The 17,732-nt window shown below is 41.1% G+C and overlaps 1 long non-coding RNA gene across 4 annotated transcripts in view; it reads right to left on the reverse strand.

The window, feature by feature from the left end:
* Nucleotides 1–1,817: 1,817 nt before the first annotated feature.
* The window catches only part of LOC142659139 (uncharacterized), a 37,584-nt gene continuing 21,669 nt past the window's right edge, over nt 1,818–17,732 (reverse strand). For 2 of the 4 annotated variants that reach the window (XR_012850274.1, XR_012850273.1), the window contains exons 3-9: nt 17,476–17,553; nt 16,838–16,973; nt 16,378–16,433; nt 15,331–15,485; nt 14,579–14,666; nt 2,601–2,680; nt 1,818–2,138 (exon numbers count right to left, since the gene is read on the reverse strand). This is a non-coding gene — a long non-coding RNA (uncharacterized LOC142659139). The remainder of the gene's footprint in view (nt 2,139–2,600; nt 2,681–14,578; nt 14,667–15,330; nt 15,486–16,377; nt 16,434–16,837; nt 16,974–17,475; nt 17,554–17,732) is intronic. The other 2 variants (XR_012850275.1, XR_012850276.1) reach the window with 2 other exon arrangements.

Here is a 17,732-nt window from a genome sequence, read left to right on the forward strand (position 1 = left end):
AAAAAATAAAAAGTGAACAACCCTTTTAACTAACGCTTAGGCTAAGTTCACACGGGGCGGATAAAGCGATGTAAAAGGTACACGTTATCTGCCCCAGTGGCCGCAGGGAATTCCGGGGGAAAAAAATACACTAAATTCTGGTGGTTTTTCGCCTGGAATGTCCACTGCAGAAAACTGCAGCATTTAGTCGGCCTGCTGGCCCCAGGAGACCGCTGCAGTGGCAATAATATGGGATAAAACGTCATCCAGGAGGCCAACCCTCTGACGAAATCCAGGCCAGCCTCCTGGGATGGCGTTTCATCCTATGTGACCGCTACTACAGCCTGTGATTGGCTGCATTAGTCACATGGGATGAAACATCAGAGGTAAGTATAAGGTTTTTATTTGTTTTGTTCCTACGTTGCGATTTTTCCTGCGTAATCGCTGCAATCCTGACGCAAAAGTCGCAACAATTGACTGTTCGTTGCGGGATTTAGATCCGCATTGAATTCAATGGGGAAAACCTGCAACAAAACTGCGGCGATTTCGCAACCACATGAGATGTTGCAGCTTAAAAAAAAACGCACCGCATGTCAATTTCTTTTAAGACGTTGCGTAAAATCCACAGTATTTACACCACGTGTAGACTAGCTCTTATACTGCTCTTTTTTTCTTATAGGCAAACCTTAAGAAGGTGAGCAGTTTTTTCAGGATCAGCTCAGTTTAGTTAAAGGCTATGTACGCCTTTGGAAAAAATAAAAATGTATATCAGTGTGATTGGTGCAACTTTGAAATTACATTTTATTAAAAATTATTTTAACTTTTTAAGATACAGCTGCTTTGCATCCTGTACACAGAGCAGCTGTATCTAGCACTGAAACCTGTATGTGTCAGGTCAGCGGCACATGATGGGCTCAGTGACAGCGGATCACGCGGAATCAAGGTATTATCGATCACATCTAAGTTCATAACTTTATATGTGATTGATAACAGGTGGATCCTACTGGTCAAATAGACGCAGGACTCGCTGTCACGGAACAAGCCAGTTCCCAGACCGAAAATGGTGTGTATATTTATCTTGAAAACACACAGGGGGAATTTATTAAGGGTGTTGTTTTGGTCGCCAATTTTAATCTAAAAAATCACTGAAATAAGATGCACACACCTCTTAATAAAGAAAACTGGGGAAAAAATTCTCCTTGCACCGGGCACGCTGGTGTGAATGGTTCACTGATTCATGGATAGAAATTAAAAGGATTTATTGGAGAACATGTATAAAAAAAAACAATAAAAAAGGGTTGCTGCAACGCGTTTCAACCTCGTACTGAGGTCTTCGAAGATATCACCTTAGAGGAGCGCTGTCTCTCTTTTTTAGTTTATCACACCTCTTAATAAGTTAGGCACATCTCTGGCCATCTGTGCGCCAAAACAGTTAAATTTCTGGAGGGCCGACCGGTGTGCCCTTCCCCTGCTTGCTTTTGTGAAGTGCCCGGGCCCGGCGACTCTACTGCAGCCTCCCCCCCCCCCCGGGGGCTCCTTCTCTGCTCAGTGGCATAATTACCACTTTAGCAGCCATAGCGGCACCACCAGGCATGAGGCCACCCCGTGCCCCACCCCCCCATGCCCGGTGGCGCCTATAGTAGCTGCTATGTCTGCTACAGCGGTAGCGGCGCTACATTTAATAGTATCTGCATCCTTAGGATCCTATGACAGAGCAGGGTGGTATCCAGAGGAACTGGAAGAGGCCAAGTATGATTCCTTACGAGAGATTATATGGATAGCATGATAGGTGTTTTCCTAGGCTAACTTACCATCCCACTGCTTGCGCAGCGTCTCCAGGATGCTGAGGAGCAAATGCCTCCCTGGAGAAGACCAAACAGGCTGCAGGCTGAAGTCGAGGACCTCATGGTTAACGTTGATAAGAAGCAAAGGAACTTTAATAAGGTTCAAGAAAATATTACAGAAAGTATTAAGACTTTTTCTTTTTTAATGCATGATAGTTTGGTTAATCTAAATTGTAACTTAACAGGCTCTGGCAGAATGGAAACAGACGTATGAAGAGGGTCAGGCTGAATTGGAGGCAGCTCCAAAAGATGCCCGCACATTTCACATTCAAGATGAAAAACACATATGAGGAGACTTTGGTCCAACTTGAAACTCTGAAACGAGAAAACAAGAACTTACATCATGAGATTAAAAAACAAGAATCAGTTTTTAAATGAACACTATTAAGAAGCAAGTTGATAACCAGTTAGATCTGAGATCTCCTCTGTAGATGGATAAATAATTTGAACTGCCAAAAAAGCGGTCCAACCGGAAAAGAGCATTCTGCAGGCTGCCTTGGAAGAAGCTGAGGTATGGTGGCATTTTATCAAACTATAAAAACAGCCATCAGGTTCTCTTGCCTACCCTTTAGGCCTTATTTACACAAGCGCATTTACGCGTGAAAATCACGCACGTCGCACGGACCTATGCTAGTCAATGGGGCCATTCAGACATTCCGTGTTTTTCACTCAGCGTGTATCCGCTGCGTGAAACTCACTGCATGTCCTATACTTGAGCGTTTTTTGCGCATCACGCACCCATTGAAGTCAAATTTGTGTGAATTTCGCCTAACTCACATTTCATTCTTCAATAGGGATCTCTGGAACATGAAGAATCAAAGATTCTCTCATCCAACTTCAGCTGCACCAGGTGAAATCTAAAGGGAGATAAAAATTGCAGAGATTGAACAGTTGAAGAGAAACAGTCAGAGTCAGGGTATGTTCACACGCAGCGACTAAAAACGTCTGAAAATATGGAGCTGTTTTTAGGTGAAAACAGCTCCTGATTTTCTGACGTTTTTGTAGCAACTTGCGTTTTTCTCTGCTTATTTTACGGCTGTTTTTGGAGCCGTTTTTCAATGGAGTCAATGAAAAACGTCCCAAGAAGTGTCCTGCACTTCTTTTGACAAGCCATCATTTTACACGCTGTATTTTGACAGCAGAGCGTAAAATTAAGGCTCGTGGGAACAGAACATTAAAACCCATTGAAAGCAACGGGCAGATGTTTGTAGGCGTATTAGAGGCATTTTTTCAGGCGTATTTCGAGGCGTAAAACGCTCGAATTACGTCTGAAAACATACCCTAACTAACACCATGCAGACCACATTAGACTCTGAGATCAGGAGCAGGAACGATGCTCTGAGACTGAAGAAAAAGATGGAAGGAGACCTGAATGAGCTGGAGATTCAGCTGAGCCATGCCAATCGTCAAGCAGCTGAGGCACAGAAACAGGAATAATAAAATCTCTTTAGTTGGACATTTTTTAGCTAACATTATAGCTAGTGATCTAAAACAGATTTCACCGTTTTACTGGAGCCCATTCTTCTAGAACACCTAATTGAAACTGGATGATGCCCTCAGGAGGCAGGAAGACATTTTAAGAACAATGGCTGTCTATGGGATGTTTTTGTAGACATACTGTTGCAAAATATAGGTAATAGTGTCTCAGAATGAAACAAAAATCCATATACTAGAAACTATCGGCTATATGTCATTCTTCACAATGTATAGATTTCATTAATAGTCGCCATTTACTTTCAGGGGCATTCAGTAAACATGATGACATTTTTGTCCAAGGTGCCCGAGCTAGAAAAGTAGCATGATGCTGGACAGAAACATTCTACCTCATCCATCAAGGGCATTTTCAAATAGAAGACGCGTGAGGGAGAAAACCTACCTGGTACAGTCTTCAAGCTTTGAGAAATCATTTAGAATGGACAACAAGGTCTCTTACAGTTAAATAAAATACATCTAATTCTGTCACCAAAGTGAAGAAGACAGAAAAATTGTCTTGAGACTTCAGAATGTGGTAGACAAATTCTAGATGAAGGTCAAGACTTACAAGAGACAGGCTGAAGAGTCTGTAAGTGGATCAGATGAAGGGTATTATTTGTGCATTGTCTACATTCCTTTATGCATATCCTTCGACACGCGCACCACACACACATCACACATATCCCCTTAAACTTTTCCAGAGTTTTTATGAGCCAAGGATCTTAAGTTAGTGTGCCCTACTTCTTAGGATGATTACAGTATAGTCACACTTTAAAATGCAGAACCTTATAACAGATCAGAGACTCCACATTAACTTTGCAGATCTAGTTCGAAAATCACAAACATCAATTACAGAACGGAAGTGTTAGAGGATAGTACAACTTCCAATATTACTGAATTTTATTTTCTTTTGGCTTGAAGGAGAAACAGGCCAATACCTAGTTGTCCTGTTTGGAAAGGTCCAGCATGAGTTGGAAAAATCTGAGGAAAGCGGATATTGCGGAGCCTCAAGTGAACAAACTGCGAACAAAGAGCCGCGACATTGGTGGAAAGGCATCGGACAATTATCGTTCTCATATCTAGATATTTCTCTCATATATGACCAACATATCTATCTACCATGTAATTATCTACCTAATATATTGCATAGCCATCTCATCACTGACTGTCTAATACCTATCAATACAGTTTGCGTAAAAAATAATGGGGGAGATTCTTATTTTCGCTTAATGCGCCAGAATTCTGGTTCTATTTTGTGCCCCACTAGACCGTCTTAAAAAAAGTGTCTAGAAAAGAAAGTGTGGGTTAAAATGCGCAAATATTTTAGTGAGACCAACCAAGAAGTGGCGTAAGAAGCCGTGTCTGTACATGATTTGTGGTATACATTGCCTATCATATGCAAACTGCTGCTGAACTACAAGGAAGAGGGATTTCGAGATGTTTTGGAACTGCAAAACAAAGACAAGAGTCAAGACATAGAGGTTACCGAGCTTGTAATACTGTAATGAATCAAGATTATTTATTATCTAGTAACACAGAGGTCACCAGACAATTCACACATACAGATCCCAGCAGAACGAGCTGCAGCACGGTACACACCACCATTCACCAGTTTCTGGATATCCCTCCACTGTTATACAAGGTGTCATGGAGCCTTTAACACAAAGGACGTGATTTCAATCGATTAGCTCCATCACAAAAGGAACATGCAGAAGACGTCTAGTTTGGAAGACCTCTCTCCAGTCTGAGATGTGTACTGTCATTTTGAATGATTTCTAATTATATTTTTTTTATACAAAAAGCTTTATCATTTTTTCTAAATAAACAATAGCTATGCAAAAGCTTCACAAACACAGAATAGGCAATCATAGCACAATCCACAACATTCACACAACACAACTATTTCCCGTTTTCAGACTGCCCTACAACTCCTGGTAATTTACGTGGCTGTAGTCACTAATTCAGCCCACCAAGACCGAATCCTATCAACTTTGTAGGGACATTTCCTACTAATTATTTGTGGGTGCGATTGTATTTCAAGCCAGAAAAACAACCTGACATCTTTTACAAGCTTCTATGTATAGAATGACATACAGTAATAATGGTCAACCTGATAAATCGTCGGGGCCTACATCATGATCAGCCGAAGCCAAGATAAGGAATAGACAAACACATTCAAAGTAACACATACATGACGTGTACAAATAAAAATATACATGCACATCCTTTGCAATTGCCTACCCCCGGTCAGGGCTTCACTGGCCTACAAGGCTCCCTGTTAATGAACAACCTTTGACAATAGTTAAAATTGTCAGTGTAAATGTTTCCCTGTAGCAGCTGCATGGATTTATTCTTTTTATTTACTATATTACAAAGGGAATGAATTTGCGACATAGGGTGGCCGGTACCAGACTAGAGAGCTACATGAATCCTATTCCCAACACCTTCTATGTTTAAAGTCCCACCGAACTGCAGGCTCTATGATAATCACTTTTACATAAGCAGCTGCATAATCTTCCAAAAAAATATATTTTACAATTACTGACAGGCACCAGGCCCTTTGCACCACCTCTCCAGCTATTTAAGAAGGAGATTATTTGCCCGGCTGTGCCGCTGACACCGGCTATACACACACATGACTTGGTGAAATCTGTCAGGATCTCCAGTTGCACGAGGAGTTCCACAGCTGTCACCACAGATTAATAATGTATCTGTGCAGAGAGGGGACACGGTTCTACCCACACATCTCACTCACAGAAGATGGGTTATTTATAAGTGTTCATTAAAGTCACACTTAAGGAATGGGACTTATTCTGGGAGGTTCTGTAAGGCTCCTTTCACACCACATTTTTTGGCCTACGTCAGAAAGATACAGTCAAATGGTGAAAATAAATATCTAATCTTACACAGTGACATACCCATAGGTTTCTATAGGCCAAATGAATGAGCTATAGTTTCCTTTTACATATAATTGACAGCTTAACATACGGTTCCTCTATTTTGCATGGCACTTTAGCTTATTATTCATTGTAGGCTTGAACACGCCGCAACACATTCACAGGCATACATCATAAAGCAAGACACCTACATAACAGGGGAAGTTACTGATGACTGCCCTAGACCTCGGCTATAACACCAGTTTTCTTGCACTGCAAAAGCAGTTGTTGATTTATTAAAGGGATTTATTAAAGTCGACTGCGCTATTGATTCCGTTAAAACAACGGAACCCTGTCACAACGGTGACCAACGGAAACCTCTAGCAACGTTTCCGTCACCATTGGGATCAAGGTTTGGGGCAAGGTTTCAGTTTGCCTTTCCGTTGAGGGGCTAACCCGACGGAAACCTCCGATGGAACCCCTCAACGGAAGGGCAACGGTGATGTCGACGGCCTAAACGGCTGTTTTAGTGAAGCACATCAGGACAGCTTGATCTGTAGCGACAAACTAGCCCCATGTTACCCACATAAAGAATAGTGGAATAAAAGTGCACTTGGAAATTTTAACAAAACTCTGGAGTATCATTCGCATGTAACCCTAGGACTTAAGTTAAAAGATGCTTTACATTTTCAGACAAAAAGGAAGAAAAGAGAGTAGAAGGAGCCGCATCCTGAATCAACAGCTGAGAAGTTTATGTGCAGGACACACAGCACCTGCTTGTTTTGATTTTAAGGACATGTTCACACAAGGCATTTTTGTAGCAGAAATTTGGGGCTGTTTTATCAATTTGCGTCACCCAATTTAGATGCATGGCACAGTCGCAGACATTTTGACAAATCTGCCACGTGTGATACCTATAAGAGTATGGTTCCACAGGCAGGGTATGCTGTAGAGTTTCTGCAACACAAAATCTGCAGCAGAATCTACAAATACACCCCAAAAAACGCAGGTAAATCAGTCACAGAATCCGCAGAAAATTGTGCGCGTTTTTCCGCAGCAGTTTTACCTGCAGATTTCGTGTGGTGCATTGATTATAGCAAACTTTATGTGCACCTGCGGATTTTCTGCGGTTTGTACACCACAACTTTTTTTGCAGAATTTATGCTAACTACTGGAGTCTATGGGCCAAACACGCAGAATTAATTGACAAGCTGCAGATTTGAAAGTCGCACCACAGAACGCATTCCGCACGACTTTTCTGCGTGGTTTTTTTCCGCAGCACGTAGCTGAGGTTTGCAAAATCTCATCCACTTTGCTGTTACTGTAAATGCTGCAGATTTCCGTTGCGAAAATTCTGCAGTGTTTACGCTGCATAGAAACTCAGCCTAAAGGTCCATGTACACGGCAAAGGCGCCTGAATCAAGCTCGCACGGCAGCACAGGGAGTTCCTACAGGTCTGTATTACGGACACATCGGCACTCCATGCACTGCCGTATGGTACCTCTGTGAGACCCTGTATTTTCCCCTAAGAACATTAGTTCTAGAGAGGCATAGCTTTGTATTATAGCATCCACTGAATTGTGACAACAATGATCAGCATGTCGTAGTACGTTGGGTGCACAAGAAACGTCCAAGTACCTGGGCCAGAATTCAGATTCAAACGTACAAAAAGAACTGGCATCCGGCACCAGTATTTTGTGAGCTTTTATTATTGTAATCTCATTAAAATGTTCCTTTCTTTTTTATGGATTTACAATAAACTGGATTTTTATTTTTGTTCAGTGCCGGACGCCATTTATTTTTTTGTACACCCAGATAGAGGTAAGACTCCTGTTGTACAGGTGTAATGTTTAGCATAGGGACGAATCTGTAGGAGATCGCCATGTCGTGGCAGGTATGCTTACACAATTTGATCAAAATGAGCGCTAAGAACCTCACGTGTATAAGCATAGTAAATATAGAAATATTGCAATATAAAGGAATTTGTATATTTAAAGTTTGCATATATCTTACAGGGCCTAAGATATATGCACACTTTAAACATACTAATTCTTGCACACTTGCGGGAAAAGTATGGGAGCACGGAGCGTAAAAAGCAAAAGATAGGACATGTCGTATGTTTTGCGGTACACTTCTACGGCCCGGACACCTTCCTGTAAATAAATGGGAAAAACTGCGTTTTGTTCAGACGGGCCTTTTTTTTACGCGGCCGTTTTAAAAAACAGCCGCGTAAAAAAACAGCCGCGAAAAAGAAGTGCAGGTCACTTCTTGGGACGTTTTTTGAGCCGTTTTTTATAGAAAACAGCCATAAAAAATGCCGCCAAGAACGCGAGTGGCTTAAAAAACGTCTGAAATCAGGAGCGGTTTTCCCTTGAAAACCACTCCGTATTTTCAGAAATTTTTGAGTTTGTGTGTGAACATACCCTAACATGCAAGTTTTGGGTACTACAGAAACAAACACTACAGAAAGCATGAACTCAAAACTGACGGATATGGAAAGTGTATAAGGTAAACATTAGTAGACCCCATCAGTTGCTATAGTACATCAAAAAACGCATAAGATAACCAATGGTGTATAAAGACTAATGACTGAATGCGGAGGAAATCCACAGTCGCGTGCATGGGGCCTAAGTCGATGGTGTAAACATGATTTACCAAAGCAAAGGGAGTTGCCAACATCGGACACTAATAGGCCATAATTGTATTAAGAAAGCATATATTATATTATATTTTATAGCTTTGTGGATACAGATGTATTTGGTAAAGCTAGCCATAGGCACAAAGCTTTGAGCGATCAACATTATCTGATGCATCATTGAGAGAGGTCAGTACATGTACGTTCATAAGGCGAGAACCCAACCATTGCTAGGACCAAGTGGCAATCTCAGAGAGGAGGCAACAGAAGCTAAAAGACACAGGAGAGCAGCTCTTTTAAAACGCATACATGCACAGATCTTAACCCCTTCCCTCTTTAGCCACTTTTGACCTTCCTGACCGAGCCTCATTTTTCAAATCTGACATGTGTCACTTTATGTGGTAATAACTCCGGAATGCTTTCACCTATCCAAGCGATTCTGAGATTGTTTTCTCGTGACACATTGGACTTTATGTTACTGGCAAAATTTGCTCGATATGTTCAGTATTTAATTGTGAAAAACACCAAAATTTAGCGAAAAATTGCAAAAATTAGCATTTTTCTCAATTTAAATGTATCTGCTTGTAAGACAGGCAGTTATACCACCCAAAATTGTTTCTAATTAACATCCCCCATATGTCTACTTTAGATTGGCATCGTTTTTTGAACATCCTTTTATTTTTCTATGACCTCACAAGGCTTAGAACTTTAGCAGCAATTTCTCACATTTTCAAGAAAATTTCAAAAGGCCATTTTTACAGGGGCCAGTTCAGTTGTGAAGTGGCTTTGAGGGCCTTATATATTAGAAACCCCCAAAAAGTCACCCCATTTTAAAAACTTCACCCCTCAAAGTATTCAAAACAGCATTTAGAAAATGTCTTAACCCTTTACACATGTCACAGGAATTAAAGCAATGTAGAGGTGAATTTTACAAATTTCATATTTTTTTGCAGAAATAAATTTTTAGTACAATTTTTTTTATAACACAGAAGGTTTTACCAGAGAAATGCAACTCAATATTTGTTCCCCAGTTTCTGCAGTTTTAGGAAATATCCCACATGTGGCCGTAGCGTGCTACTGGAATGAAGCACCGGCCTCAGAAGCAAAGGAGCACCTAGTGGATTTTGGGGCCTTATTTTTGTTAGAATAAATTTTAGGCACCATGTCCGGTTTGAAGGGCTCTTGCGGTGCTAAAACAGTCAAAATCCCCCAAAAGTGACCCCATCTGGGAAACTACACACCTCAAGGAAATTATCTAGGGGTGTAGTGAGCATTTTGACCGCACAGCTTTTTTACAGAAATTATTGGAAGTAGGTCGTGAAAATTAAAATCAACATTTCTTCAAAGAAAATGTAGGTTTAGCGATTTTTTTTCTCATTTTCACAAAGACTAAAGGAGAAAAAGCACCGTAAAATTTGTAAAGCAATTTCTCCCGAGTAAAACAATACCCCACATGTGGTAATAACCGGTTGTTTGGAGACACGGCGAGGCTGAGAAGGGAAAGAGCGCTATTTGGCTTTTGGAGCTCAAGTTTAGCAGGAATGGTTTGAGAGGCCATGTCACATTTACAAAGCCCCTGAGGGGACAAAACAGTGGAAACCCCCCACAAGTGACCCCATTTCGGAAACTACGCCCATTGAGGAAATTATCTAGGGGTATAGTGAGCGTTTTGACCCAACAGGTTTTTTGCATAAATTATTGGAAATAGGCCCTGAAAATGACAATCTAAATTTTTTCAAAGAAAATGTAGGTTTAGCTAATTTTTTCTCATTTCCACAAGGACTGAAGGAGAAAAAGCACCGTAAAATTTGTAAACCAATCTCTCCCGAGTAAAACAATGCCCCATATGTGGTAATAAACGGTTGTTTGGAGACACGGCAGGGCTGAGAAGGGAAAGAGCGCTATTTGGCTTTTGGAGCTCAAGTTTAGCAGGAATGGTTTGCGGAGGCCAGGTCACATTTACGAAGTCCCTGAGGAGACAAAACAGTGGAAACCCCCCACAAGTGACCCCATTTTGGAGACTACACCCATTGAGGAAATTATTTAGGGGTATAGTGAGCTCTTTGACCCCACAGGTTTTTTGCAGAAATTATTGGAAGTAGGCCCTGAAAATAAAAATCAACATTTTTTCAAAGAAAATGTAGGTTTAGCTTATTTTTACTCATTTCCACAAGGACTGAAGGAGAAAAAGCACCACAAAATTTGTAAAGCAATTTCTCCCGAGTAAAACAATGCCCCACATGTGGTAATAAACGGCTGTTTGGAGACACGGCTTGGCTTAGAAGGGAAAGAGCGCTATTTGGCTTTTGGAGATCACATTGAGCAGGAATGGTTTGCGGCGGCCATGTCACATTTGCAAAGCCCCTGAGGGGAAAAAACAATGAAAACGCCCAAAAAGTGACACCATTTAGGAAACTACACCTCTTGAGGAATTCATCTAGGGGCGTAGTGAGCATTTTGACCCCACAGATGTTTCATAGAATTTATTAGAATTGGGCAGTGAAAATAAAAACAATCCTTTTTCTTCAATAAGACGTAGCTTTAGCGCAAATTTTTTCATTTTCGCAACAAATAAAGGAAAAAAAGAACCCAACATTTGTAAAGCAATTTCTACCGAGTACGGCAATACCCCATATGTGGTCATAAACTGCTGTTTGGGCACACGGCAGGGCTCAGAAGGGAAGGACCGCCATTTGGAGTGCAGATGTTTCTGGATTGGTTTCTGGGCGCCTGTGGGCCCAAAACAGTGGAAACCCCCCAGAAGTGACCCCATTTTGGAAACTACACCCCTCAATGCTTTTACCTACGGGTGTAGTGAGCATGTTAACCCTGCAGGTGTTTTGTAGAAATTAGTGTGAACTCGATGTTGCAGAGTGAAAATGGGATTTTTTCCACAGATATGTGGACAATATGTGGTGCCCAGCTTGTGCCACCATAACGAGACAGCTCTCTAATTATTATGCTGGGTTTCCTGGTTTTAGAAACACCCTACATGTGGCCCTAATCTCTTGCCTGGACAGTCGACCAGGCTCAGGAGTGAAAGGGTACCATGTAAAATTGAGGCCTAATTTGGCGATTTACAAAGTATTGGTTCACAACTGCAGAGGCTCAGATGTGAAATAATAAAAATAAACCCCTGGGAAGTGACCCCATTATGGAAACTGCACCCCTCAAGGCATTTATTAAGGGGTGTAGTGAGCATTTTCACCCCACAGATCTTTTCCATAAATGAATGCGCTGTGGATGGTGCAAATTAAAAATTTATATTTTTCCCTAGATATGCCATTCAGTGGCAAATATGTCGTGCCCAGCTTATGCCACTGGAGACACACACCCCAAAAATTGCTAAAAGGGTTCTCCCGGGTATGACGGTGCCATATATGTGGAAGGAAACTGCTGTTTGGGCACGCTGTAGGGTTCAGATGGGAGGAAACGCCATTTGGCTTTTGGAGCGTGGATTTTGCTTGGTAGTAGTTTTGTTTGGAGTCTTACTGGTGTTTCCGTTTATAATGTAGGGCATATGTAAGCCGGGCGGAGTATATCAGGGGCATAGTCAGGTGGTATAATGGGGTAAAAAAAAACAATAAAATAATCCATAGATGTGTGTTACGCTGTGATCGATCCTTTCCACACAGGCCGGTGTCGCACTGATAAATGGCGTCCTTTATTATCCCCCTTTGGTCCACACTCCGCGCCTTTGTAGTTTGGGGAATTTTGCTAGGAAAGTGTTGTCCTGGTGTAATACGGGCACCGTCGCTTCCAGCGGATATGTTTGGGCCCTCCCTTTCCTGGTTCCCTAATTTTAGGTCCTTGATAAATCGCCTCTTCAAACAGAAGAAATGTTCCCCTCGGGCACAACTGCATATTTTTTTATTTCCTGACTTATTGGAGCCATAACTAATTTTATTTTTCATAGACGTAGCGGTATGAGGGCTGGTTTGTTGCGGGACGAGCTGTAGTTATTATTGGTACCATTTTGGGGTACATGCAACTTTTTGATCACCTTTTATCCTATTTTTTGGGATGCCAGGTAAACAAAAAAACGCAATTCTGGCACAGCTTTTTTCGTTTTTTTTTTTATACAGCGTTCACCATGCGTTATAAACTACATGTTAACTTTATTCTGCAGGTCCGTACGATTCCGGCGATACCTAATTTATAGAACTTTTTCATGTTTTACAACTTTTTGCACAATAAAATTACTTTTGTAAAAAGAATGTATTTTTTCTGTCGCCAAGTTGTGAGAACCATAACTTTTTCATTTTTTTGTCGACGGAGCTGTATGAGGGCTTGTTTTTTGCGGGACGAGCTATAGTTTTTATAGGTACCATTTTTGGATATGTGCGCCTTTTTGATCACTTTTTATTCTAATATTTGTAGGGCAAAGTGACCAAAAAACAGAAACTCTGGTAACGTTTTTTACGGGTTTTTTTTACGCTGTTCACCGCGTGCAATAAATAATATAATATTTTGATACCTCCGGTCGTTACGGTCGTGGCGATACCAAATACATATGGTTTATTATTATTTTTCAATAATAAAGGACTTGATAAGAGTAAAAGGGGGATTGTGTTTTATTTGATTACTTGAAACTTTTACTGTTTTCAAACTTTTATTTTGTGCACTTTTTTTTACACTTTTTTATACTTTTTTTACACTTTTTCTCAAGTCTCACTAGGGGACTTGAAGTTCCAACGGTCAGATTTTTTTTTTTCTAATACATTGCACTACCTATGTAGTGCAATGTATTAGATCTGTCAGTCATTCACTGACAGCAAGCCGATTAGGCTTCGCCTCCCGGCGGGGCCTAAATCGGCTTCCGTAATGGCAGAGCAGGAGACCATTGTGTCTCCTGTTGCCATAACAGCAGTCGCCAGTCCCGATTGCCTGTCAGGGCTGGCGATCTGCTAGTAACCGCTACGATGCAGCAATCGCTTTTGATTGCTGCATCGAAGGGGTTAATGGCAGGGATCGGAGCTAGCTCCGGTTCCTGCCGTTACAGGTGGATGTCAGCTGTACAGTACAGCTGACTTCCACCGCTGATGACGCCGGATCAGCTCCTGACCCGGCGCCATCTTGCCGACAGCTACGGAAGCCGATCAGGCTCCGCCGCCGGGCGGATCTTGACCGGCTTCGGTGCTAGGCAGACCGGGAGGCCAGTATTAGGCCTCCGGTTGCCATTGCAGCCACCGGAACCCCGGCAATTTCATTACTGGGGTTCCGATGAGCTGCAAACACCTTAAGTGCAGCGATCGCGTTTGAGCGCTGCACTTAAGGGGTTAATGGCGGGGATCGAAGCTAATTTCGGTCCCCGCCGTTACAGCCGGATGTCAGCTGTAAGATACAGCTGAGATCCGGTGATGATGGGACCGGCTCAGCTTCTGAGCCGGTCCCAAACATTTGGCGTACATGTACGGCAAGATGCGGGAAGTCAGTACTTTCCATGACGTACATGTACGGCAAATGTCGGGAAGGGGTTAATAGAGCCAAGAGTTATTGCGATCCACTGAGATCAATAAACACTTTTTAAATTCAATGAGTACCAAGGGTATGTTCACATGCGGCAGATTTGTTGCAGAAATTTTTGCTACTGAAAAGCATTTCCACACATCGAAATGAAGTTATTTGTGCAGCATGTGCATGGATTTCTGCGAGCCTCCTTCAGATCTATGCGACAGGTGCAGGAATTCATGCAACACATCTGCCACGTGTGAACATACTCTTATTTTTTTTATTCCCTGTAAAGATGTGGAGGAACATTTTACATTTACCTTTTGATTCTGTTGGTGACAACAGCTGATCATAGCGGTTCCTGCGGTGGGTGCCCCCATGATAAGCTTTACTTCTGGCGACCTCAATCTAAAAAAGGCTCGAACCAAAATCGTTAACAATGGCAAAGCAGTATTTTAGAACAAACAACTCTCAATGTGTAACAATAAATGATGTGAAATATTCACAAGCTGTCCCCATTGTAGTGATAAATGTACTCCTGTATAACAGTAGCTACAAAGTATTCAGTGCACCCGGATTTATACTAGGTGAACTAGTAGAGCTGCCCTTTTGCAGCCAGTCATGGGGCAGCCCAGCTGAGTAGCAGCATCAGGATACATAAATGCCACCTGCCTATCTCAGCAACGATTGTATCCCATAGAAGCTGAATAACGTGGCACAATAGAGGTCTAGATTCCCTGACGTTCAGGCATTAAATCCCTTACAAGTTTGGAATAAAATAGGATTTACAACTCAGACAATAGCCAGAATCTTACACATTCTCAGTTGCCGTCCAGAAGACGCTTGAGTTTCTAAACTACAAAAGTTCAATTCTGCTGCTGGAAGATTTCATAGGAGAAGTTAGAAGCTTATATTGACTGGGCTTCCTCCTTACCTTGATTTTTCATTAGCACTCTAATCTTGTGTGTAATTCCTATATTATGTTAACAAGTTCTACCAAATTGTACTGTGCAACCGACTATAACTGTGCTATACAAATATTATTAATCAAAGTTATAATAAGTTAACATACCTTCGCAAATTTTCTGTTGATATTTCAACTTTGGAGCTGAAGAAGAAAAATGGATTCCTGACGGCCGTTGCTCTGCACGCAAGAGAGGAGACATTAACTTCAGTCTGGCACACGTTCAGGCATTTCTGTGCTTAGCTGCTGATGTGTGGAAGGTCCTTGTTTGCAGACAACATAAGGTCCAATTTAGCTTTGTTATTTGTGATCCATTAAATAGAAAGTTACAAGAATGAAAATTACAGAGAGATATGAGATAGATATAAGGCTAAGTTCACACTACCGTTGTCTCCAGTTTAGGTCTCTTCCGTGAGAGCATCACTTCCCTTTCAATTACTACTGATTTCAATGGTAATTCTTTTGTTTCAGTTGGATTCCGTTTACCTCCATTCGCTAGGTTACAGTTTTTTTCACGGAAGTGCAATCTGCAGCACTTTTGCTTCCGTGAAAAAAACTGAAACATAGCGAACAGAGGCAAACGGAATCCAACTAAAACAAAAGAATTACCACTGAAATCAATAATAATTCAAAGGGAAGTGATGCTTTGTTTGGATTTTTGGTCGTCTCTTCCTCCAACGGAAGAGACCTAAACAGGAGACAAGTTACAATAGTGTGAACTTAGCATAAGTTAGATATGAGATAGATAGATAGATAGATAGATAGAATACATAATGACATAGAAATTAGATATAGAAATTAAACAGATATAAATCTACTAGCCACTTGTCCTCACATATAGCGCAATGAATATGGTCATCGCTACGCCTGTCTCCTCTCCCACCAGTAGATAACACAGAAGGACACATCAATGCCATCTTATTGTTCAGTTATTTTTACTTCTGAAGAACTGAAAGTGTTGGGTTTCTGTGGACAGTTATGGGAATGGAGTCATCCCTTAACAGGAGTGCAGATATGCTGAGAGAGCAGAAAGTCCTCTATATAAACCCCTCAGCCCACTCCTCACTAGTGACCGCTTGGTAAGTTTTGGCTTCTGTGCTCATGGACATAAGACTGGAATAACAAGCTGCTGTCCATTCACTTCTGTGACTTTACCTTATTCTATTTCTCTAAAGGGGCAGAGGAGGAGATCTTTTTCATCAAGAGCAGCACTAAGAGGCAAGTTTTTTTTATCAACAATTCAAGCATGTACAAAGTAATTTATCACAAAGAGTAATTTATTACACATAAAACAAATACAGAAATCTGCTTTTCAAGTCACATTAATTTCAATACTACTATGAATGCTGCAGTTAAGCAGTTCTCTGCCGCTGACAACTTATCAATAAATGGCATTTTCTAATATATTTACTGTTAAATTTCATCATATTTCGTCATCTATGAATGTGGGATAAGTAGAAGTAGATGTAGGTATCCCACACCTGGCACCATGTAGTGCTCTGACTTCCCTGACTGATGTAATTCAGTCCTTAAAGCTGCAAGGCATACACATAAATATATGTCAAAATTATGTTTCTGTAAAAAAACCTAAGTGCTCTGCTCTATATTTGCTTACTACAAGACATATGTTTTGTGCATCAGTCAGTCAAGTTAATCTTCAGGCATAATATGTATTTTGACATTTCATACAGACCGCCTCAGCCATGTCGGGAGACGGTGAAATGTCGGTTTTCGGGGAAGCCGCCCCCTACCTGCGGAAATCAGAAAAAGAAAGATTGGAGGCTCAGAACAAACCATTTGATGCCAAGAACACTTGCTTTGTGGATGAAGTCAAGGAGCTTTATGTGAAAGGTCTTATCACCGCTCGGGACAGTGGTAAAGTCACTGTGAAGACTGATGATGGGAAGGTAAAGACTGCATTCTTATTTTAGTACATAAATCAAAGTTTTCTACTTTTGAAGAGTTACATCAAGGGAAAAAGAGTTAGTTTTGTGTTGAGTTACTGCTAATCTCCCTACATGAAGTTTTATTAATCGTGGAATCGATGGTGTGGAAGACAGACTGAGACAATTCCCAATGGAGACTTTACAATGAGACTCTCCGAATGGGAAGAAAAAAAAATTACTTTTACTAAACTTCCAACTAAACCAAGCCTTTTGTTCTTTTCAGGAATTAACTGTGAAAGACACCCAGGTTTACCCTCAGAACCCTCCCAAGTACGATAAAATTGAAGACATGGCAATGATGACTCACCTGAATGAGGCGTCTGTGTTGTATAACCTCAAAGAGCGTTACGCGGCCTGGATGATCTACGTAAGTTTTGTTTCTTTCCTATTAACAAATATCACAAACTGAGAAAGAAAAAAAGAAATCTCAAAAATCACTACACATGTTAAGTACTGCAGTGTTGGCCATTGATCTAAAAAGGCAAATTGACCCTTTATTGGATATCCAAATGGAGTTCTTTTTTTATTCAATAATTTAAGGTATAAACCATAAATATACTCTTA

This window comes from Rhinoderma darwinii, chromosome 8 (assembly GCF_050947455.1).
Source record: "Rhinoderma darwinii isolate aRhiDar2 chromosome 8, aRhiDar2.hap1, whole genome shotgun sequence".
NCBI classification, from domain to species: Eukaryota; Metazoa; Chordata; class Amphibia; order Anura; family Rhinodermatidae; genus Rhinoderma; species Rhinoderma darwinii.